The 25,755-nt window shown below is 36.9% G+C and overlaps 1 long non-coding RNA gene across 1 annotated transcript; it reads left to right on the plus strand.

Moving 5' to 3' along the window:
• The first annotated feature begins 15,861 nt into the window (after window positions 1-15,861).
• On the plus strand, window positions 15,862-16,159 carry LOC143361696 (uncharacterized). The gene is made up of 2 exons (XR_013083511.1): window positions 15,862-15,949; window positions 15,982-16,159. It is a non-coding gene; the product is annotated as an uncharacterized LOC143361696 (long non-coding RNA).
• Window positions 16,160-25,755: the final 9,596 nt, after the last annotated feature.

Consider the following 25,755-nt stretch of genomic DNA (forward strand, 5'->3'; position numbering starts at 1 on the left):
GCCCTCGATATTTTTTCCCCGCTGCGATGGGGACGAAGAGGGACAGGCCTTTCGAGAACCTCCAATTTCGATGATTAAATGGGAACGCCGCGCGAACGAGGTCCAGTCCCGGCGGATCGTCGCCGTTCTTCCGCGAAAATCGGGAGGAGGAAAAAGAAGAAAAAAAGAAGGAAGTTTAACGAAGACAGGGGAATCCCGGGTGTATGAGGCCATTGTCTGGTTGTACCGGGTTCGTCGTACTGATTACGCGGCCGGGTATCTGCCGATGACGGTAAAACAATGCGCGACGAGCGGACGGATAAATAAACGGATGTCACGGCCGGGCTACGTGAATTCCTCTCTTTTTTTTTTTTATCGAATCCGCCGATAAGGGAGAGAGGTTTCTATTTCACGTGCGGACGCGACCGCCTCGGATATCTACTCGGGCCGAGAATTTTCGATCGAAACGAAGGAAACTACGCCAAAAAAGTTTCCGTGCACCCTTCCAAATGGAACAACTTCTTGAAAGTGGAAAGAAACGACTCCTTGCAAGCATTTAATAGCAAAAGGTACAAAATGATACTAATTATTGTCAGTCTCATAATTGATGTGTGCTATCAACCGAGTGTGCCTCGATCCGAATAATCGTGGTTCTTCTGCAATTGCGAATTAAATGAGTAAATATGATAGAAATTGTGACGTGTTTCACAGGTGGTTGGAAACAAGAAGATTTCGTCACTGGCCGTGTTTTATTGTAGTTATATGCAAGAATGAATCTGCCGAATAAATTCTTACAGCTTTTTTATCCTTTTAATAACTGTGGATTCAGAAATCTGAAATGGGTCATTTTGATTTCTCTGGTAGTCCAGTATTAAAATAAGAATGTGCTAAAAGCGAGATCGGTCGTGGAGGATTTTAGGTCCATTCGACGTTCTCTTTTCAAAACATTTTCTCCTCGGAAATAATGCATGTAGACTTTTCCCGGAATGAACGCGACGCTTATCAAACATCCACGTCCTGACACACGAACTTTCGATCGCTCTTTCTATTCGATGTATCGACTCGCACGATATGACAGTTTACGCCTTTAAAATTGAACCTTTAAAATTTACCGCATCAAAAAATATGAATTTTCACTCAATGACTGTTTTTAATAATATTTTAAAAATAATTGTCATTTTGGACCTCTGGTTTGGAGGGTACGATTGCAGTCTGCGGTTTCATTTGTTACAAGTCATAGTAGTTATTTGAACATAAAATTGAAATCGCTCAACTTTAAACGCATAACTTTTGTTAAAACTTGGATTTTTGGCATTTTCTCGTCAAAATCTACGGAATTATATTTAAAAAAGACCAGAATTTGTGATCCCCTAAGCTAAAGTTTAGCACAAAGTGTTATGGTTATCGTATAAAAGAAAATATTAATTTTCACTCAACGACTGTTTTCGAAAGCATTTTAAAAATAATTGTTATTTTGGACCTCTGGTTTGAGGGTACGATTGCAGTCTAAGGTTTCATTTGCTGAAAGTCATAGTAATTATTTTGGCGTAAGTTATTTGAGCATAATTTTTCCATGAGTGAAGAGTTTCAAGTAAAAATCGTAAAAGGCCAGGTGAAAGGACAAAGGGTGGCTAATAGAAAATTGGCGATTCGATTTGCAACGCGCACTGTCCAAACTCGTCAGCTGATCGGCACGTGCCCAGTTAACCGATTGCTTGCGCAAGGGTGAATCTGTAAATGCACGGGACCCTATCTCCAGCAATCACGACGTCGCTGCGCAAGATATCGATTGTTCCACTAAAATTTCGTTCAGCTCCGCGGTACCACCGGATCGTGATTAATACCAAGCGTTTTACTTCCGTTCCGAAGTGCACGGCGAACCCGAGCACCCGGCTACAATCTCAACAACCTGAAACATGAATTTCTGGAAGGCAACGGCCCACGAAGTTTAGGCAAATACCTTATCGGAACGAGATCCGGCGTGAATCTTTAATCTGTTCTCAGAGGCGCCCGCCTATTAATTGTAATCGGCTGGAGAGGTCGGTCGAGGCTTCGCGTTTTCCAGTTAACAACTCGACTCCATTCAAAGCGACCGCGAAAGGTTAAACCCTACTTTAAAGATTACTCTCCCGGAGACAAAAGTCGCGGGGACAAAAACCACCGCCGGCAGGGAGCGAAAGCTCGCGCGCACAAGAGCGAAACGACCGGAGCCAGAGAAAGAGAGAAAACGGCACATTCTCGGCCAAATTGAAACTACACGTGTGCAGGGCTCGTATAAAATATCAATCTACAATGTAAGAATTGTTTAACGGGGCTATTCCAGTTTTGAACTTTCAAAAAATACATTTCTTTGCATTCTCTTCATTCCGGTTTTCGAGGTCGGTTTTGCACGAATTTTTAGACATTTTTTTCAGAAGAATTATTAAAAAATTTTACATTAGGTTTTTGCTCACATATTAAAGTAAAAATAATCGAAATTGCACGAGTTATATATTTTTCTATAGAGTATGTTCTGAAAAGCACGTGTTGACTGTTGCCATGATTCCAGTCCTTCTGCCGATCGAAAATAAAAAATTAGGGTGCATATTAATCGGTATGAAGTTGGCTTATGATCTGAACCGAAAGAAATTAAAAATCTTGATTGTCTACGAGATGGCGGCACTTTGAATTAAAAAGTTACGTTAACGTATTTCATGTTTTATTTGAAACGGCTTTTGTATTGACAATAAGAGAAATGTTTAGGTATTCGGTCCTAAGTGAGGCACTCTACGCTATAAGATATATTTCCGAAGACCTTAAGACGTATTAGAGATAAATGGCTAATTTACCGGCAAGCACAGATTCGATCATCATTCGATATGCACTTAATTACCATTGCAAATACTAACACTTAGTATTCTGATCGCATCGCGTCGACACTCCGCGAGACATTTCCAAACGGATTTTCCTATACCACTTTACCTGTTATGTCGCGCCTATTTAATACCGTATAACGATGCTGGGGGTGTTGATACATATCACTGTTAACGAGTATGTCTATTGAACTTGTGCCACAACTGCATATATCATGAGAGATGCATGTTATGTGACTCTGGTCGTATAGATTGTACAAGCAATGATTATGAGTAATTATAGAGATTAGGCTCCTTCTCCTCGATTTCCCTGACCTTGATATATGTTAATTCTGAATAACTTTGCTCATTGTACACAGGATATCTGGTGTACAACCGATTACCTCGAAAATAGTTGGAGATACAAAAAAGTATTTTTACGATAATAAAATAGTATAAATGAGAATAAAATTGCATACTAAATATTTATCATATCGTCGCAGCCGAATAAGATATTTGGGTGGCTACATTCAGATTGATCACCCGGTATATTTTAATCCTTTGCACTTGAGTGTCCCCTTGGAAGAGACATCGTAAACCTAATCAGCAACTCTGACATTTCTCTGAAGAGGACATAAAAAGATTACTACTAGCTATTAAGATGGTAACAAGCCCTGAAATTTTTGTTTCATAAAATCGGTAGAATAAAATTTCATGTCTAATCTCGTTTAAATAAACGAACTACTGTAAATAATGAATTTTGGGTAATAATTGATCACGGGATATATACATGAGCAAGTGCGATCGTAATAATCAAAGAAACAATTTAAATCCAGTCAAAAGAGCGAAATTAAGTATGATAATAACGAAGCACTACGTTTGTAAAGGTTAAAAACGACGAATATATAATTATAATAAATTCATTTTCCATATAATTCCTACATTCCTCCAGTTTAATATTTTTCATATATTTTGTATAAATAGGCTGCGAGCTTCTATGCAAAATTAAAGTTTTCTGTGTCAGTTGCAAAAGACAGGAGTCTGAAAATTTTATACATAGATAAATATAATGATACATAGATACAAATAATGATTCAACTGTTTTAAATTTCACTGTTTTTTAAGTGCATAAAATCTTCTGTCTACTGTACCACGCAGAAAGTTTCACCTAAGGTTTGTTGATGAACAATATAAACATACAATATATTTTACCATTAGCAAACGAGTTATACTCATAAATGCATTCAATACGAACCATTATTTTCAGCAAAAATATTTCCAGAGGAATATTCAATATTTTCAAATATTATTTTAAAAACTTATTGCATCAAATATTTTATGTTCAAAGTAGGTAGTACGCTTACTTTCATATAAACAGGATTATTTACTATTTAAAATACTATTTTACTCAGTTCTGATTAGTACATGGTTTGGCGGAAACGTATCCGAATCAGTTCGCATAACATCGGAACACGGCGCGCATTCCACGCGACAGGATAGAATAAACATCGGAGAGAAGAGTACGAAGCAAGTGGAACGAGTCTGTAAACGATCGGACGCGCAGTAGTACACGCAGCGGAAAAGGGAAGGAACAGTTTAAGGGATACAAAGTCACCGGGAACGTCATGAGTTCCCTTCCCTAATGTGTACGTCAAGAATCTTTTAAAAGCATTTCAGGTAAGCTGCACGTAAGCAGTACGAGTCTACGAATAAACAGACCAAGTACGTACACTGCGCAAACATTTGTGCCGGTGTAGGCGAATAAAAATCGGATTTACAAATCTGAAATACAACAGATTCCCCGTTATCCTGTTGTGCTTTCGCCAAGTTCTGGGTTAGCTCTGTTTCAACCGGCTATATTTTCGTTGAGAATCTCCTCTGCGAATCGGATTACCGGTACCCGTCTTCCGAACAGCGTAACGATTTTGTAATGCGTTTTACCTCGCCTTCTACCCTAACTAAAAGCACTCGACAAACATTCGTACACGATTTTTAACGCTCGCACGATTCTTGGAAGATTATGAATCAACAGACCGATCATTTTTACCCGATTCTGCAAGCAAAGAGGGTAATCGCTGTACACTTTAAATCAACACATTGTGTTTCGTTCATAACGTCATACTGCAAAGTAATTTTATAACACAAATAGAAGATAGTCAAACGTTAAAAAAGATGAGTGAATTTTGACTAGGGTAGGGGGCCCAATTACTGTGCCTATATTAATTATACTTATTTTTAAAGCAAAGTAAATATTATAAAACAGATATGTAACTTGTATATTAACTGATTTTAATTAAAAAATTTGTATCTCTTTTTTAATATTCATTATGCTTTAAAAATAAGTATAATTAATATAGGCACAGTAATTGGTGCCCCCGCGGTAATTGAATTCCTTATCCTATGCGTGAACAAACTACTTAGTCATTCGATTATTTTCTTTATTATATTTTCTTTTTATTATATTTTCTTTATCTCCTTCAGTAATCGAAAAACTAGTGGGTGTAGGATAATATTTTTTAATATTTTCTAAACTGTGAATTAAGTGTATAATCGAGTAGAACATTACAACAGAAAATTTCTAAGGAAGATACCCACCTGGAGAATTGTTTGTCGATTGTATAAAAATCATTTTAAGTTATTCAATGATCTACTGTATTTATGCTTTTCAATTATTTAGCAATTTTTTGGAATTATTTTTCGTTCTAAACGCCATTAGAAAGTATTGGCTCGGTTCACCTAAAGCAAGATTTCTTTCAATAAATTCAGAAGTCGAGTTTCGATTACCGAAAATCTCCGAAAAATCGGTGAAAATCAATTTCCGTTTTCTTCCTTCGTTTATTTCATCAATCGTACCGAGGAACGTATGCAATTCACAGGAAATTATTTCGATCTAGTACCGACAGAAGAGAGCAAAAAATATTTCCATTAGAACCCCACTACGCGAAACAGCAATTTCGCGTGCGCGGGCAGGACAAAAGGAAAAAAAAACGCGCGAAATGATATATGAAATGGAGTGGAAACCTTATACAATATTGTCAGGCCTCGGCGACGGTGGTGGACTCGCATTGTTCGTCGGCGAGGGTCGATAAATTAGCCAGGAGAAGAATGTCCTTCAGAAAACGTCCATAAGCCGTCAGCACCTGGCGCGCCGCAACACGTTCCCAAAGGACCTTTCTCCGTGGCAATCGCAAAAATAACTAATGGGTTCGAGTTTCAACAGGAGCAGGTGAAGGGCGAGCGATAATGGGGACAGGGATGAAGGAAGAAAACGATGGAGGATTTAAGACGGCGAAAGTGTAAGAAAAAGAGATAGAGAGTGAAATATTCGACATAAAGTAAAAAATTCCCTTTCTAGAACAGATAAGAGTGCAATACATTTAACGAGCACCTTATTTTATTTAGGGTCCAACGATACTCCCGACAGAGTTTCCTTTGATTCCAGCTCGCATAAATCATACATACAAATATGCATCCGCATAAGAGACCTAGCAGCTGCACATATTTTCGTGCATCTCTGCTTCGTATTTTCCTCTCTTGTAGCACGTCCGTCAATATTGGATATATGTTTCAAACGAAAGTAAGATTGAATTGGTAAAATGTCTGATTGGTGTGTCTGACCACACGTACGCTCGTTCTACTGGACACGCATCTTTCCTGTTGGAATTTATTTCATAAACAGAACAAAATGAATCTGTTATTTCTTTAGAAGGAAGGATCGTGTGAATCGGCTTTTGATATAAATTGTATCTGCAGTTAATATACATTGTATGTTGTCCCCGGCATGGGACCCTCGATCCTCTGATGTTCATATTGAACTGTTGCTCCTCTGTTTCGTTTTCTTGTTTCATTCGCGACGTTTCTCTCAAACCGTAAAGACGTGTCTGACGACGTGCTATTAGAGAATTTGTTGAAATATAATCTCTATTCCGTGTGCTATAAAAGAGTGTGCTTTCATTATATATATACCCATATCCCATTAGGTTATGGGCCCAGGACACGTTTTGCATTAACTCTATATATAGTTATTAGTTTATTTTGTTTTTTGTGTAAAGTACTTAGTGTAATTGTTAAGTATTTTTTAATTGTGTTTGACTTGCAGTTTTTTATTGTTTCGTGACTAAGTGTAAGATACTTTGTATAAGTGACAATGGACACATTTAAAGACAGGAGAAATATTCCCCAGTTTAGTGGCATAAAATATATAATGCGTGGAAACACAGGATTCGAAATTTTCTGTATGAGCTTGATGTGCTGAAAGTTGTTGATGATCTGCCGCCGAATCCAATCACGGCTGAATGGACCAAAGCCGAGCGTATTGCTAAATGTGCGATTGTGCAGTATTTGTCGGACACGCACCTCAAATACGATACGCCAGGAAGTACGGCGAAATCTATTCTAACCAACTTAGATTCCGTCTATGAAAGCCAGAGTACGGCTACAGAATTGTCAATCAGAAAGAGCTTGCTACGATTAAAAATGAAGAGTGATACTTCACTAAAAGACCTCTTCGAAGTATTCGATGAATTGATAACAGATTTGTCGGCTGCAGGTGTGCCTGCCAGGGAAAATGAAATAATTTCTACCCTGTTATCGAGCTTACCAGAAGCTTACGACACGGTATCGACTGTCATTGAGACAATGTTAACAGAAGCGAATATTACCATAGATATTGTGAAGAAAAGACTCTTGGATCACGAAACCAAAATCAAAAGTGAAAAAGTAGACAACAGTGCAAAAGTGCTGCAAGTACAAAGGATGGACAGAGGAAATCAACGACCGAGCAATTTTGGAAATCAATCTAGAAGAGGAAACCACAAAGAACACTACAGAAGAGGAAATGGATTTAAACTCAACAAATCATCATTTGCTGGAAAATGTCACCAGTGTGGAAGAAAGGGACATATGATTAAAGATTGCTACCATTTTAAAAAGAGGCTTCAATATAAGAAAGAACAAAGCAACAATAATCAAAATTTACACACTATTCAAACGGCTCAAGCGGTGCCGAATGAAAATGTCTCTGGCTACGCTTTTATGACCGGAAACTATAAAGTTGCGAAAAGAGAAAAATTAACATTTATCCTCGATTCCGGTGCATCGGATCATATCGTCAACGATGACAGTGTATTCTCACACGTGATCCAGTTAGACCCACCTATGAAGATTTTGACTCCTAAGAATGGACAGTATATCACAGCCACAAAGAAGGGACAAATACCTGTAACCAGCAACATGGGCATTGAAGGCATGCTTGGAGATGTGCTGTACTGCCCTGACGTGCCGTATAATTTATTATCAGTCAGCAGATTGCAGCAGAAACGAATGAGTATTAATTTCAACGAGAGAGGTGTTCAGGTTATTAAAGACGGAAAAATGGTAATGTATGGTAAACCTTTAAATAATTTGGTATCTATGGTTTTTGGAATTACAAAGAAAAGAGTAAATTTATTGAACTCTTATATGCCTAGGAGAATAATTAATAATTATGAACTATGGCATAAGCGTTTAGGGCATATTGGAAAAACAAAATTTTTACAATTGAAAAATAGACAAATGGTAGAAGATGTGACTTATCTCGAAAAAATAATTCCAGACGATTATCTTTGTGAAGCTTGTATAAATGGGAAACAAGCACAATTACCATTTGAAAAGGCAAAGGATAAGAGTCACATCAGGCAACCATTGTTTATAGTTCACACAGATGTTTGTGGCTCGATCACTCCTTCTACGATTAATGATAAAAGATATTTCATTACATTCATTGATGAGTATACGCATTACTGCGTAACATATTTGCTTGAAAACAAATCAGAGGTTTTCACAGTGTTTAAAGACTTCATTGCAAAAAGTGAAGCGCGTTTTAACTTAAAAACTGTCAATCTATATTGTGGTAATGGCAGGGAATACTTATCGAATGAAATGAAAGATTATTGCATACAAAGAGGAATAAGCTATCATTTGACGGTACCGCGGACTCCGCAATTAAATGGCGTTGCAGAACGCATGAATAGAACGATAACCGAAAAAGCACGTGCAATGGTAAACGGTGCAGGTTTAGGAAAAGAATTTTGGGGAGAAGCAGTTTTAACTGCTACATATTTAATTAATTTAACCCCATCGAAAGCTTTAAGTGTAGATAAAACCCCGTTTGAATTGTGGCATACTAAGAAGCCCAAATTAAAATATTTAAGGGTTTTTGGTTCAACAGTATACGTCCATAATAAAGTTAGGAAATCGAAATTTGATGAAAAATCTTACAAGTGTATACTGGTAGGATTTGTACCAAATGGTTATAAAGTATGGAACGTAGAAAATGGGAAATTTGAAATAGTAAGGGATATGATCATTGACGAAATTAATTACTTAAAATCTCGGCCTGTAATAAAGAAAAAAAAATATGGAAAGTGAAACTGATGCATCTCGAGAGGTGCCGAAATCGAAGGAGTGATAGAATTAAACAACGACCGTCTATTTCGTATGAAGAATTTGATGGAGACGATGATTATCTTTTGTGTGCCCAGTCAATAGTTTTAAAAATTCCCACCTCTTTTGAAGAGATTAAAATGACAGAAGACAGGATCAAGTGGGAACAAGCTATTGCTGAGGAAATAAACTCATTGATTATTAATAAAACTTGGGATTTAGTACCGAGGCCAAAAGATAAAAACATCGTCGACTGCAAATGGGTTTTTACGATCAAAAATGATGAATCCGGAAATCCATTAAAATACAAAGCTCGACTAGTGGCTCGTGGTTTTAGTCAAAAATATCTAGAAGATTATAATGAAACATTTGCACCTGTAGCTAGAATGTCTAGTTTTAGATTTCTTATAGCTTTTGCAAATCAATATGATTTATTAGTCCACCACATGGACGTAAAAACAGCTTTTTTAAATGGTATTTTAAAGGAAGAAATTTATATGCGAATTCCTGAGGGTGTCAAGTGTAACAATAATAATAATCAAGTGTGTAAATTGAATAAAGCTTTGTATGGTCTTAAACAATCAGCTAGATGCTGGTTTGAGATGTTTGAAAAAGCTCTTGTAGAAAAAGAATATATACGTGATACTATATGTGGATGATTTAGTAATAATAACTGCTGAGATTGAAGCAATGAAAAATTTCAAAAATTATTTGAAAGATAGATTTTGTATGAAAGATTTAAATGAAATCAAACTATTTCTTGGAATAAAAGTGAATAGAACTAATGGGAAAATAACATTAGATCAGAGTGCATATATTAAGACTGTGCTTGAGAAATTTAATATGCTAGATTGCAAACCAGTTAGTACACCTCTTCCAAGTGTATTAGACTACGTAGCTTTAAACTCGGATGAACAACACAATGCACCTTACCGTAATTTAATTGGATGTTTAATGTACATAATGATTTGTACAAGACCCGATTTAAGTATTGCAATAAATATTTTAAGTAAATATTCAAATAAAAACAATAGCGAACTATGGCAAAACCTTAAAAGGGTTCTTAGATATCTGAAAGGGTCAGCTAATATTAAACTAACTTATGTTAAAAACGATTCTAAAAATCTATTGAGTGCATATGTAGATTCAGATTGGGGAGGCAATGAACATACGGATCGAAAGAGTACAACAGGGTATTTGTTCAAGATGTATGAACAATGTACAATCTGTTGGAATAGTAGAAGACAAAAGTCAGTAGCAGCCTCATCCACTGAAGCAGAGTACATGGCTCTTTTTGAAGCTGTGAGAGAAGCACTATGGTTACGATCATTGGCAATGAGTATTAATATAAGTGTCTCTGATCCAATAATAATATTCGAAGATAATATGGGTTGTATTAATATTGCGAACAATCCGAGCAGCCATAAACGGTCGAAACATATAGATATAAAGTACCATTTCTCAAGAGAACAAGTTGAAAAGAATGTCATAAAACTTGAATTTATTCCCACAGATAGCCAACTAGCAGACACCCTTACGAAGCCATTGCCAGCACCTAAAAAGGAATTTAGAGCAAAGATGGGCCTGGAATAAAAAAAAAATATTCAGTAATAATAGTAATAATATGGAAATAAGATTATAATGAATATAGAATTATAGTTGTGATAGTATAAGTTTTTTTTATATGGTCTGATTAGGTTTTTCTGGGTTTCCCTAATCCTAAGCAGCAAATGTTGGACCATATGTAATTAGCCCCAGACGAAGCACAAGGAAGACATGTCTTTACTAAAATAATAGATTTATTTTGAGGGGGCGTGTTGGAATTTATTTCATAAACAGAACAAAATGAATCTGTTATTTCTTTAGAAGGAAGGATCGTGTGAATCGGCTTTTGATATACATTGTATCTGCAGTTAATATACATTGTATGTTGTCCCCGGCATGGGACCCTCGATCCTCTGATGTTCATATTGAACTGTTGCTCCTCTGTTTCGTTTTCTTGTTTCATTCGCGACGTTTCTCTCAAACCGTAAAGACGTGTCTGACGACGTGCTATTAGAGAATTTGTTGAAATATAATCTCTATTCCGTGTGCTGCAAAAGAGTGTGCTTTCATTATATATATACCCATATCAGAGTTGGGCAGTATCCGATGAAAAATTTATTTGAAGCGCCTTCGGATACAAATTCTCTGTTCTTTTGTTTCTATTCGAAGTCGGATGAATCGCGAGCAGTTATTTGTATCTTTATTCGACGAGCGTCTGGTTTCGAGATTTGTATTCGATGTGCCTCCGGATGATTTTCTGGCTACGTCAGAATTTATTCGGATGGTCGATTGCAACGCCCCCATTTATTCGACGGATTTATTTGTAGATACTCGGCGTCCGCCGACCATCCGAACGATTTTAGGCGTCGAATAAAAATTAATTTCAGAATGTATTCGAAGGCAGATGTCGCGGCGAAATTTATTCGTAACTTTTATTCGATATCCGAAGCTCGATGTGGCCAGACGATTTATTTGAGGATTTATTCGGGACGAGTATTTGGCAGAGATGAAAATGAAATGTATCTTTTATTCGAAATTGTATTCGATGGTCGGATGGACGACTTTTTTATCCGACGTTGCCAAGCCATAATACGTAAATACGTACCACGGTACAGTGACTACCATTAATAATCGAACACTTTTTATCGTTTAAACTTTTAACGCTTGTTTACATAAATAAATTTTGATTATTTAAACAATTGTTTAAACAAATAAATTTTTGTTATTGAAACAAATGTTTACACCAGTACATTTTTACTAGTTAAACGCTAGTTTTCACAATTAAATTTTTATTATTTAAACGATTGTTTAAACAAATAAATTTTTATTATTAAAACAAATGTTTGAACCAGTACATTTGTATTATTGAAACAAATGATTAAACCAGTACATTTTTATTACTTAAAATATTGTTGAAACAAACACATTTTTATTACTTAAACAATTTACGTCACGTTTTGCAGTGAGTAAAACTCTTTATAAGAAAAGGAAATGTCATTGGGTTTCACCATTGGTACTCTGCTGGATGTTAAGTTATTAAGACAATTTTATAAAGAACTCTTTAGATTATGTATTATGTACAGGTACACGTACATATGTAGGCATTGCATGCTATGGCATTTTTCTTTCTACGGTTCTGAATTACCGACTCTGTAGAACATGCTCTGGTACGGCAGCGGACTCTATCGAAATGGAACGGTCAGCTAGTGAAATAAAATTCGTTGATAAACTTCGAAGGAAACGTTTCGATACTGGCACCGTCTAACTTATCAGATTTGTGACGTGTTTAGACTTGTTTTCATCAGCAAACTATTTGCAATCGATTAATAATGTTCCCATGGCAGAATTATGAATTGTAACACACATTTTATTGTTATTAATAAGTGATGGTGAAACGCTTACATTGTTGTCTCCAGGCGGCACATGACGCGACGCTCCATATGGTCGTGATTCAGTATCAGAGGCAACATTGTAACCAGTAGCGTATTGGCGTTTACCAACTATACCTAATATTATTTCTTATTAACGTTACCATAATGATATCATTACCTACCGATTGAAAATGTTTTCCTGAACAAAATAAGCCCAAACACGGTACAAATCGAATAATAATATCATCGGGTTGTGCTGCCTTTTTCTAGCGCCTTCGGCCACGCGGCCGTGTTTGCATGCTGTCCTTTTCTATCTACGTTCGCCGCAGTCGAAGCGGCTACAAATATATGCATATATATGTGCAATCGCAGGCGACGATATACATATGTATATGTGTGCAAGGACAGACGTCGATCCCTGCCGAATGATTCCGAGAGTAGAAGAACGAAACATGTGTTACTTTCTTTTTGGCCGAAGGTGTGCGTTGTTTTCAACAAATGCAATCTTTTCATAGAAGGGAACTTTTTAAAAATTTGCAAAAAAATGAGGATATAGCCCCAAGTGTCCTCTTTACAGACCTATTTTTTAAAAAGATGAACATTTTAAAATTAACGAAATTAAAATTATCTGAAGCGAATGCTGCATCGCGATACACAGCCTTGGACGGCCGGACACTGTGCTGGGTCGAGAAATTTCGTGACATTTTACAATAAATGTTGAACCGTAAGAGATATCAGCATGAAATTTGCAGTAAACTTCGTTAAAAAATTATACCTATCCACTGATAATTGGTTTAAACATTTGTTTCAATAATAAAAATTTATTTGTTTAAACAATTGTTTAAATAATAAAAATGTATTGGTTTAAACATTTGTTTCAATAATAAAAATTTATTTGTTTAAACAACCGTGTAAGTAATAAAAATGTATTGGTTTAAACATTTGTTTCAATAATAAAAATTTATTTGTTTAAACAATTGTTTAAATAATAAAAATTTATTTGTTTAAACAACCGTTTAAGTAATAAAAATGTATTTGTTTAAACAATTGTTTAAATAATAAAATTTTATTTGTTTAAACAATTGTTTAAATAATAAAAATGTATTGGTTTAAACATTTGTTTCAATAATAAAAATTTATTTGTTTAAACAATCGTTTAAGTAATAAAAATGTATCGGTTGAAAGATCTGATTAAATAATAAAAATTCATTTATTAAACAGTCATTTAAATAATGAACATTTACCTATGTAAACATCTGTTTAAATAATACAAATCTATTTGCTTAAACAATCGTTTAAATAATGAACATGTATGTGTTTAAACATTCGTTTAAATAATACAAATTCATTGGTTTAAACAATCGTTTAATTAATAAATAGTGTTTGAATATTAATGGGAGTCACTATACCATAGGACGTACTTGCATATTACAACGTAAGTATTATGATTTGGCAACGTCGCTCGGTCTTTTATCCGAACTTCGAATACAATTTCGAATAAAAGATACATTTGATTTTCATTTATTCCTCATGCTCGTCTCGAATAAAAAATCGAATAAATCATCTTCCCTACATCGACCATCCGAATAAATCTCTGGGCCACGCAAAAATCGTACGTCGAAAATCTAAGATACATTCTGAGTTGCGAGTATCTGACGAAATTGACCGTCGAATACATGGGGGCGCTGCTAAAAACTATCGAATAAAAATCAAAGATACTTTCCAACTCATCAGCTGTATCTTCGGATACATTCTCTCAAATAAAAAATCTCGCCGCTAGAGGCGTCGGATACGCATAGCCGTTGCTCCGCAATTCGGATGACCCACGGACGACAAATGAAAATCGTGAAAAGTATCCGACGGATAGACTGCGGTGAATATGTATCCGAGAGAAACGAGTTCGAATAAAAAATAGATTTCATTTATTTGTATTCGAAATTTTAAAATAAATTTTTGCCCAACTCTGACCCATATCCCATTATTTCCATTTTACAACTTTTCCATGTACGTCTCGACAACTTCGACCGAGTTATTGCACGCTACTTCTCTTGTAGTTTTCTTGCCGCTGTTTTTCCGCGTTTCTAATCTGTCTGATTACACGCAGGTTCAATTCACTTGCTGGCGTTAAGATTTTCTTGTGATCTCTCCGCCGGTCTCGTCCAGCTAGCTGCGAGTTTCTGTGAGCGGGACAACTAAGCTTGGACAGGTCAGTGTCTTAGAAGTGAAATTAGTGATTTTAACAGAAGTCCCCGAGAGGCCGAAGAATGAATTGGAAGTTTCGAGAGTTTGATTGGAACGCCGAGTTTTGAATCCTCCACGTCTTTTAACACTATTCCTACCGCGACCGGTCAAATGACCGTTTTTAAAATTTCGATTGGAATTTCCTATATACAACGTAATTGAATCGCCTTTAAACTTCACGACTTTTCCTAAAATATGCGTATAATACATTTTTCAATATTCACTTCTTTTTTTATTGTTTATTTTCTGAGAAAAATTTGTAGTCTATCTTAGCTACCACAACCGGTCATTTGACCGGCAGAACGATTTGTATCTTTTTGTAATAGTATTCTTTCAAAGACTCAATTCCGAAACTATAATGTCGTTACAAACGAAAGGTAATGCAGTTGTGGCATGATTTTAGCCGAAAAGTGCCTTCCAGGGACTGCTTTACGGCACTTCAAAGTGTTTGGAGTTCTCGCTCGCCTATCGGCCTCGCGGTGTTTATTTGCCTGATTGGTATCGGAAGCGGTCCAGAACCTCGGATTTTTTTACACCGTCTTATCTACTATGACTGTAAAATAAATCAAATTATAGCCGAAGGGGATGCCTAGACGTCTTCTCACGAATTCAAATCAGTAAAGTCTTGTGACCTGAACAGAGAGCATCAAAACGTGAAAGTTACAAGGAGCATATTCGGCAGTCTTTTACTATTTTGTATTTTTATTCTATTATTATTCTACTTTTATTTTATATTGTATTACGTGTTATAAGTGTCATTTTCAAAAAAGTGAACAAACCAACAATACTTCGTAGTAAGTTTCACATTTTATCTTTTGTTCATTTTTTTATCCATCTTGATTTACATTTTTATATTTTAGTTTTTATTTTATCCCTTGAATATTCATTCCCAAAATGTCAAGACGTTCGAAGAGTGTAAATTTATTATTAGAGAAAATAAATAATATTGATGAAGAGCTTACCGAAGATGATCAGGAAATTTTTGATATTGAAAATGACAATGCGGAAAATTATGATCTATTTGAGACCGACTCGAACACCGATGAGGACGAAGAGAATGTTTCGAACGTACGTAGAGAACGAAAGAGAAGGAGATTTTTAGTTAGTTCCGATAGTGAGAATGAGGAAGAGGTAATCGAAACTGCTGTAGACGGAACTGTTTGGCAAGAAGTAAAAGAAGGGTCTAATCCTGGAAGAGCACCTATTCATAATATTTTTAGGGGAATATCAGGCCCAACAGGGTATAGTAAACGAAATATTATGCGGTGAAAACGAATAAAATGTACATTATATACTCGTAAATAAAGGAAACTATATTTTTATACTGTCAAATTGGCTATTATCTTCATTCTATGTTAAAAAATATAAGTTGTGCTAAAGACCGGTCATTTGACCGGTTGCGGTAGGAATAGGTATACGTGAAGTGTCGGTAGGAATAGTGTTAAGCAGTTTGCAACTGTGAAACGAGTCGTTTCGCCGTTGAACAAATTTCCTGTCGACTCGAGTAAACGAAACTCTGCGTGGGAATGAGCCGGCTCCATACAATTATACATTTTAATTTTTTCCGCAGGGTATCGTTTTCGCGGCGTACGTTCAGGGAAAGAGCGACTTCGTTTTTAATTCATCACAGCCGGCCGTCGTAGCTGCAACAGAGCTCGTAGTCTGCCTAAACGTAGAACGAACAATTTCTGCAGGTATATCTTGCTCTGCTCGTTCCGGAAATTATGAATGCTCTCGCAGGAATTTGCCAAAAATATTAGGTTGAAATCGTGACCCGTGCAATTAGTTAATTGTGACTTTATAGGAGATAAAATATCAAACAATCCAGCCATCAAGATGTTATTGTAATATTTGTAACATCATGTAACGCCGACCATGTACAAGGTATTCCAAAAATGTTGTACTTCCTTGAAAGGAGTGATCCTAAGGTTATTCGAGGTAACTTTCTCTTTTGCGAAAATGTTCTCCGCGGCTTTGTTAAGGAGTTATTACCGAAAAACATGGACCAACCAGAGCGTGGTCCCGCTGAGCGCTGAGCGCTGAACCGATGTATTCGCGTCGCAACTTTGAGCAGGCTTTTAGAAGTTCCTACTTTCGAAATAAGAGAAACATAACAGTACGATGCCGACCATATCGCAGCCAGCTGTCCCAGCAATCGCAAAAATGACTAATGGGTTCGCGTTTCGTAGGAGGTGAAGGGCGAGCGAAGAACACGGCCTAGGAGGACCTGTGGAGGAAGAGAAAGAGAAAGGAAGGCGTGGGAGGATGAAGGGCGCGACACGGAGCACCTTCTGCCCCTGTCATTTTTGTTCTCGGTGTGGTGTGCAAAAAGAGAACGTCGCAGAGTGTCCTTCGCTTAACAGAGAGTCAACCCGCCATGTGGCGTCGCGACGCAACGCGTCGGCTCTGCAGCTTCTTAACGAGAAAACGCCACGAGAGAAGCAGTCGGGCAGGCTTATTCATCGAGCCCTTTCCACTCGGCTCACATCCCGCGTTATTAAAGACCGCCGTTGGCGTAGGTCATCCACTATCGAGGGCCAGGGAACGATATCTCGAAAGCGGGGATTGTTACTGGCCGATTTAAACCGGTCCAAACGACGTCGTCGCGGACTCAGCCGCGAGAATCCACGCCTCGTAAACCTGATGTACTGTCTTATACCAGCTTCTTTGGCCCGCCAGCCTCGCCTCGGCGAACAATAAACTGTTTTGCTACTTTTTTTTTCATTCCACCGCGGGCACACAATCGCGAGCACGTCGAGATTCGCGAAAACATCGCAAACGCGCCCAACGAAAATCCGTAACTCTTCGACGAATGAGAACGGGGCCAGCTTTTATTCGTTTCCTAATGAAAGTGGAATGTTCTTTAATTGTTAGATGGAAATATTCGACCGCGCCGCGTGAATTTCCAGTATCAAGTTTGAACTTTTCTGGCACAGTAATTAATTAAACATTTCGAGGAATGAAAATACGACGTATTTTATTCGATTCCTAATAGAAGGGAGATGTTCTGTAACAATTCAATGGAAATATTGGACTCCTGCACGTGCATTTCCAATATCAACTTTGAAGTATATTCGCGTAGGAATTAATTAAACATGAAATTAGATGGCAAGATCGAAAAGTAACTTTTCGATGAATGGAAGTGGGCTCGTTTGCTCTTTTTTTTTCCTTTTTTTTTTTAGTGAAAATGGAACGATCAATTGTTAGGTGGAAATATTGGAGTGGTGAATTTCAAACATCAAGGCTGAAGTCTTCTTTTCTACAAAAAATTTGTAACTTTTGAACGAATGGAAACGACCCGACCTATTCCTCTTTTTTCGATGGAAGTGGAATGCCCTTTAATTGTTAAATGAAAATGTTGGATTGGATCGTGGGAATTTTTAATAGGAAATATGAAGTCTTGTTTGCGAAGTGATTTATTATTTTTTATTTATTGATTTAAACCACGCAAGGTTTACAGTAATTTCTCTATATATGTATGTCGCCAAAGCCTGTATGATAAACGTCGTGGAAGTATCTTCACTACCGCGGGGTATACCCCGTAAGGGGCCGCGAAGCTCGAGAGGCCTCGGACGCGCCGAGGAGTGTAAACATAACACGGCTCGGGTATGTCTCTTGGACGATACACGACGCTGGCAAGATTCGTGTTGGTGACGTCATATCGAGAATTCACTGTATGTAGCATCGAAGTGATTTATGAAAAATAAAGGCAAGATAAATAATCTATAACTTTTCGACGCATTGAAACGAAATGTTTCCTTGTTGTTTTAGTGAAAGTGGAATGCTCTTCCGTGATTAGATTAAAAATTATGAAAATTTATTAGTTAGAAGCATAAGAATTTCTGGTATCGTTAAGCTTCTTACTTTCTTGTTTATTAATTATTGAAAAATAAAATGACATGCTGTACAGAAGCCTTTAAGCTTGGTGTTAGCTGAGATTGGCAAATCGTGGTTTATTTTGACATATGATAGTAGAAAAATTTGTATGTAATATAATATGATCATATTTTTATGATCTTCGTGGTATTCGAAGTGAAATTTATAGAAGTACAATTTATTAGAATTTTTAAATAGTCGAAATTGAGTTTTTCGATCGAAGATAAAACTACTACAACGTACTGAACCTTAAAGGTTCGAATAAAAAGGTGTATTTCATTCAGACCAATAAGACGATACCGCTTGAAAAAAACCATCTTTTTTCAAGCCGTATCTTTCCCAGGATGTACGCAATTCGAAGACTTTCATAAGAATTTATGGGTTTGCCTTTCCTCGAGCGTAGCATCTGCAAGTGTTGCAGATTCGAGGGAGAAGTCCGTATCTTTTATTATGATTCGGATGACCCCTCCTCCTCCCCCCGCACCCTTGTTCTCGTAATTGCAGTCTCCTCTCTGTAAGACGTGCAGAAAAAGTGCTGGCTCGAGCAAGTATTTTAAAATTACATTTTGTTGACTTCATAAATCTTTGAACGAATTGAACAGTCGTTTCCACTCTGAATACTGTTTTATAGGCTTGTTTGACACAATTGTGATTGTTTAACGAGCATTGTATTCACGAATTCGAACTTATTATTTCTAGATACTTGTTAAAAAATTCTGTTCTCCTATTCGTTTCATTTGTTTATTCCAAATATTGGGAGGCGAGTAGAAAGTACAACGAAATTTTTATTTTTGGCCTTGAACTCGTTGCTTTTAAACACATGCTAACAAAACAAGTACCCTTCTGCTGGAAATAAATTGTGTATTTCACGTGTATTTTTGTGGGTAAAAATTCGTTTACTAGATAGTCTATTAGCTCTCCACTGTAATTAACATTTCAACAGTTGTGGGTTTCAACAACGTTCGTCTCGTTAACGACGAGCTTGGTATACTGCGTACTAAACACTCGAGATTCTGACGAAATTAGAATTTTCATCATCTGATCATTTATTTCATTAAACTCTTGCCATACATGTGATGAACATTTCTAACAAGATTGGAGAAACACGAATACTATTTCTCCTTTTAAGTTGAAATAAAATTCTGTTCTTCGGTTATCAATATTAAAGCAACGAACCAAACATAAATAAACAATAAATATAAATTGTCTTGTACGATTCGTATAGTAGAATATTATTCCTTCGCTTTCAAATCGAATTCTATGCTCCCGATATTAATATCTAAGCAACGCAGTAAATGTACACATGTAAATAAATATAAATTGTCGATCTCTTCTAGGAAATTCAAGGTGGGCCGGAAATCGTACTACAACTGGGCAGGGGGTGATTCTATATGATAAAATAAATCGAAAAAAAGGAATAACATTTTTTGTTTCACACCTCCTTGTCGAGAAAATCGAGTTTGAAGATCCATCGTGTTCGCGTGCTTCAGTATATGGAGGAAGTAGAATAGGTTGGTCATGATCAGACGCGACAGACGATTCCTATCTAATAGCACGCGTATTCGTTGCATTTTCAAACTCGATTTTCTCCAAAAAAAGCTGCAGATGAAAAAAATGTTATACCAAAATTTGTTCTTAGGTTTTTTATGTAGAATCGCCCCCTTCCCGCTTGTACTACGATTTCCAGCCCACCCTGTACAGATAAAGACATTTTAACCGTTGTAGCAGTGAAGAAAATCATACTGCCGTTTTAACGCAGTTTTTCACGCTTGAAACTTTAATTAGATCGGACTTTTTTCATCGCTATGATTTTCTGTGGACCTGACAATAGATTGACTCGTTTTACTTCGAGGGAAAATGGTCCGGAGAAGAAATTCTGCTGGGTGAAATTCTGGATAAAATTAGAATCGATCCTGATCGCTCGTAGGTTTCGTTACATATAGATTCGTCCTACTTACGGAAAAGGATCTATGCTTTTATTTTTTTCTCTACGTTGGATTTGATAGTGACACACTTACTATGTATATGCTGCCTCGATTCGCATGAATCTCAGATTTTATTGAAACAAGGATATTGGATTCGCTGCCTTGTTCTACTTCGGTCAAAGATACGAATCTCCGTTTTGTCACGTTGAGAACCGAGCATAATTTTTCCTCGCAAATTATTCCCCATTTTATCTCTGTTCCGTGAATATTCTGACATACGTGCTCTCGCATTTCTGAAGGAAGGAGTCCAATTTACCAATTTCGGAAAGTTTTTTTAAAACTCAAACTTTTAAAAAATACTTACGGGAAACAAAATCGATTTTTTGGCAGAAATTCGAACTGAAAAAGTTTTAACCACATGATAGTATAATGTAAGCATGTACAAAGATTCGGATTAACTATTTTCATTTGTGTTATTATGAAAAATTTTTAAATGTCGATATTTATTATTAAGATAAATAAGAAATTCCACTTTTATATTTAGAACAGGCGAAAGTGTGTTTTAGCGGATTCGATATTATTTTGGATCTAACGAAATTCGCGACAGAGTGTACGAATTTTCCTTTGGTTCCAGCTCGCATAAATGATGCATAAAAACGTGTATCTGCATAGAGACCTAGCAGCTGCAGATATTTTCATGCATTTCTGCTTTCCATTTCCCTCTCTTGCAGCACGTCCGTCAATATTGAAAATATATTTCAAACGAAAGTAAGATTGAATTGATAAAATATCTGATTGGTGTGTCTGACCACACGTACGCTCGTTCTACTGGACACGCATCGTTCCATTTTATGACTTTTTCATGTACGTCTCGACAACTTCGACCGAGTTATTGCACGCTACTTCTCTTGTAGTTTTCTTGCCGCTGTTTTTCCGCGTTTCTAATCTGTCTGATTACACGCAGGTTCAATCCACTTGCTGGCGTTAAGATTTTCTTGAGATCTCTCCGCCGGTCTCGTGCAGCTGGCTAGCTGCGAGTTTCTGTGAGCGGGACAACTAAGCTTGAACATGTCAGTGTCTTAGAAGTGAAATTAGTGATTTTAACAGAAGTCCCCGAAATGAGTCGTTTCGCCGTTGAAAAAATTTTCTGTCGACTCGACTAAACGAAAATCTGCGTGGGAATCAGCAGTCTCCGTCCAGTTATACATTTTAATTTTTCTCGCCGAGCATCGTTTTCGCGGCGTACGTTCAGGGAAAGAGTGACTCCGTTTTTAATTCATTACAGCTGGCCGTCGTTGGTCCAACGTAGCTCGTAGTCTGCATAAACGTTGAACGAATAATTTCTGCAGGTATCTCTTCCCCACCTCGTTTTGGAAATTATCGAATGCTCTCGCAGGAATTTGCCAAAAATATTAGGTTGAATTCGTGATCCGTGCAATTAGTTAATTGTAATATTATCTTAAAGGGAAATCGTTCATGTACCCACTCGAACCGCAATGTATCTTGAGGAAGAAAAATATAGCGTTATTAATAGTAGTAATTGATTACGAATAGTCTGCGGATTTCATTTATGACCAAAATGAGTAGATTAAATGTAAAGTAGTAAAAACATTTAAAGAATAAACGCATAAAAATTAGCATTCTTATTATACATTATACTTCGATTGTGATTTAGCTGTATACAGGCTGTTTCACCTAATTCGAGCATCTAAAATATCTCGCTTTTTTTATGATAGAAAAAAGTTACAGAGGAAAACATTAGCTGGTTCAGAGGAGCAAATATTATGATAGGAAAAAAATTTATTCAAGGTTATATTTTTTGAGATTTCAAGGTCATCGACGTTTTTTAAAATGGAATGATATATTTTTATTATTGCTATACGAACGATAGTTCGACTATTATCGTTATCACCAACGATTCCACACCATACATTTACACTCTATGGACGCTGATGTACAACTTGTCGAAGTCATATCGGGTTTTCAGTGCACCAATAATGCATATTATGTGTATTCAGTTATCCATGGTTAGAAAAAGTAGCTTCGTCAGTAAAGAGAACGTCATAAAAGAAATGTTAATTTCAGTCAGCATGAAGCTCCTGATGTAAGGAAATATAGTATGGGTGAAATTTATGAGGTCGCAATATTCGGGACACACTTGTTTTGGAAATGCCTAAAGAACGTCCAATTTTTCGATAACTTGTAACAGGATCAATATCGACTGTAGCCAATACAAAAGTGTCGGCATCTTCTTCAGAAGCAGGCTTTGATCGTTTTCTGTTCAGTGATTTAATACTCCCTGTTTTGCAACACAATTGAACTATGCGGTCAAACTAATATGCGTTCTTTCAGGGTATCTTTCTGCGTACAGTTGAGATGCTTGTACTGAGTTACTTTTAGTCTCACCATAAACTAAATTCATTTCTATCTTTTCTGCATCACTGTACACCATCGTTTCAGAGAAGTAACGTTATCTTTCACAATCGAATAAATCCCGATGAATTTCTTAAACCTACTGATTAGAGTCACCGAGAGGAGAAGAATTTGCAGTGTTTACAATTTATTGTGAGCGTATTTACAGTCATTAATCAGGGTTTAAGAACATTTCTTGCAACCCTAAGGGGATCATGTCGTCGTTATTTCACTATTTACATCAAGTGTCCTACTTTTATGAATTTTTCGTACTCAAGAACACGTGAAAACCATTACAGGTCGTTGGATTCGTCTTGACCTCGGCTATCATATAGCGACAATAAAAATATATTATTCCATTTAAAAAAACATCGATGACCTTGAAATCTCAAAAAATATAACCTTGAACAAATTTTTTTACCTACCATAACATTTGCCCCTCTGAGCCAACTAGTGTTTTCCTCTGCAATTTTTTTCTATCATAAAAAACAAACGAGATGTTTTAGATGCCCGAGTTAGGTGAAACACCCTGTATATCTTGGAGGAGACAAGTACAGTTTCGTTAATGGTTCTAATTTACTGGAATTTAATGTTCCCTGTTTCGATCGTTTGTAAATAAATAACAAATTTACGAAAAACAAGCCGCAAAGTACTGTGTACACATGACATAGAATCAATTGAGAGAGAATGATCCCGCTTGATTCGTGCATAATTTCTAAACGAATAAGCCACTGTCCCAGCCCGTGAATTGGAGCGCCAGCCGCTTATCATTCCTAGCCAACAATGTGGTTGAGAAAATGGCCGATTAGTTCTGGTCCTCTTACTTCAGCAGAAATTTTCATCCGCCAATGACGATTCCTTGGGTACCCAGGCTAGAACACTTTCCCTCATTTCGGCCAAACGACTGTGAATCGCGGCAATGGCCGTATCCAATCCTTCTGCAATCTTCCCGGCAGTTAAATGCGCCGTTCCATCAACTGCAGAACCGAGTGCTTCATTATCCTAGTCTGCTATCCACTGACCGCGTTGTTCTTGGCTCATCTCAGAGATTGACGCTATCCTTAAGAAAAACTGACCCATCCTGCTAGTTGAAAACGCCCCTATCACTCTTTCTTTCGTCTATTTGTTCCTTAAGAACAATTTGTTCCTCTCGAATACTCTCTTAACCCTCGGATTCTTGCGAGTTTTCGGCCTACGAGTTATTTCCAGGTCACACCGATATTTCACTTATACAGTTTCATTCCGATATAAGACGATAGCTCGGGACCGGCTTTCGCCATATTTCGAAGGAGGGTTCCCATGTGGCTTGACTTTCTTGAGAATGTGCGAGAGATTCGAATATAGCTGCAAACTATAAAATAGTCGGCCGACCAGTGATATCTTTCGTTGGAGAAGGATCCACCATAGTGTCATAACATACCCTCTCGTTCTGACACTAACAAAGCGGTGTCGAGCGAACAACTTGAAAAGAAGAAGAGGGGATAGTGATGTTCTTATTTCGAAATAAAAAGCGTAGCCTTATATCAGAATAAAATTGTACATATTGACACTCGCTCGAGCTTATCCCAACCGCTGCCGAATGACTCCGGCATAGCACACGAAGGGTTAGCTTTGACTACATTGCGTTTGAAAAGTTCAAATTGACCATCATATCTCTATAAAAGAAAAAAGTAACGATTACGTTCCTATCAAACTTTCTTTCGTCTATTTCTATCTTAAGCTTCGTATACCGCAGGAATTGCAGTAATTTCCGGAATGCTTTTCAAACCGTTTAAAATATAAACGGCGGAAATAGAGAAGTAAGAATGAACTAAGCGTGGGTGACACACGTGAATTTTTTAAGCCCTCATTTACGCTACGGACACGTTCTAGTCGAGGTCAGCTTTGTATTTTCTCTTATTTATGTTCGTCAACCTCGTTCCTGCTCTTTGCAACTGGCTGAACTTTTTACTGTCAAACTGTACTGTTATCGCGCAAAAATGTTGAGAATGAAAATTTTTAAATTCGAGTGTACGTAAAAATTTGTACATCCACGTGTACGTAACTTTCCACGTTAAACTGTGTGTAATTGATAATTTTTAAAGTCAAATGTATAGAAAAATGTATACATTTGAGTGTACATAGAACTGTTTAGATTCGAGTGAACACTTTTCCATATCAATTATAACAAGCGAGAGCCAAATAAAAATTCGTTTCCTTCCTTAAAGCACAAGTTGAAGATAATATGTTGCCGCTCTTAAATTCTTAAAGTACTTCTAACGTTTTAAATTCCATCTACTGATTTGTCTCGTAAATGCATGTAATCCGCGGTCTAGTCATAAATTCGAACGCTCGGAATCTGCCATTTCGTCCCATAGTTCCATTGTGAATCATTTTCCATTATTTTCGCAGTCCCTTCTCCATAATCTATGTTCTTCCGTTTCAAATGATTCGGATACCGTATGCATACGGTAATAAATTATCGTGGCTAACCGTTACCATAAATAACAGATCGTTCGAATTAGAAGATATTCGAATAACGCGTAGAAAACGGTTATAAAATGTCTCGTTTAAACAAATTCCGTCCTCAACGCATTAAATGGAGGGAAAGGATTAACAAAACCCCAACCATGACTACGCTAATTAGCTCGCCAATGCGGAGGCTTAACCCTC

The sequence above is a fragment of the Halictus rubicundus genome, chromosome 15 (genome assembly GCF_050948215.1).
Source record: "Halictus rubicundus isolate RS-2024b chromosome 15, iyHalRubi1_principal, whole genome shotgun sequence".
In the NCBI taxonomy this organism is placed as follows: domain Eukaryota; kingdom Metazoa; phylum Arthropoda; class Insecta; order Hymenoptera; family Halictidae; genus Halictus; species Halictus rubicundus.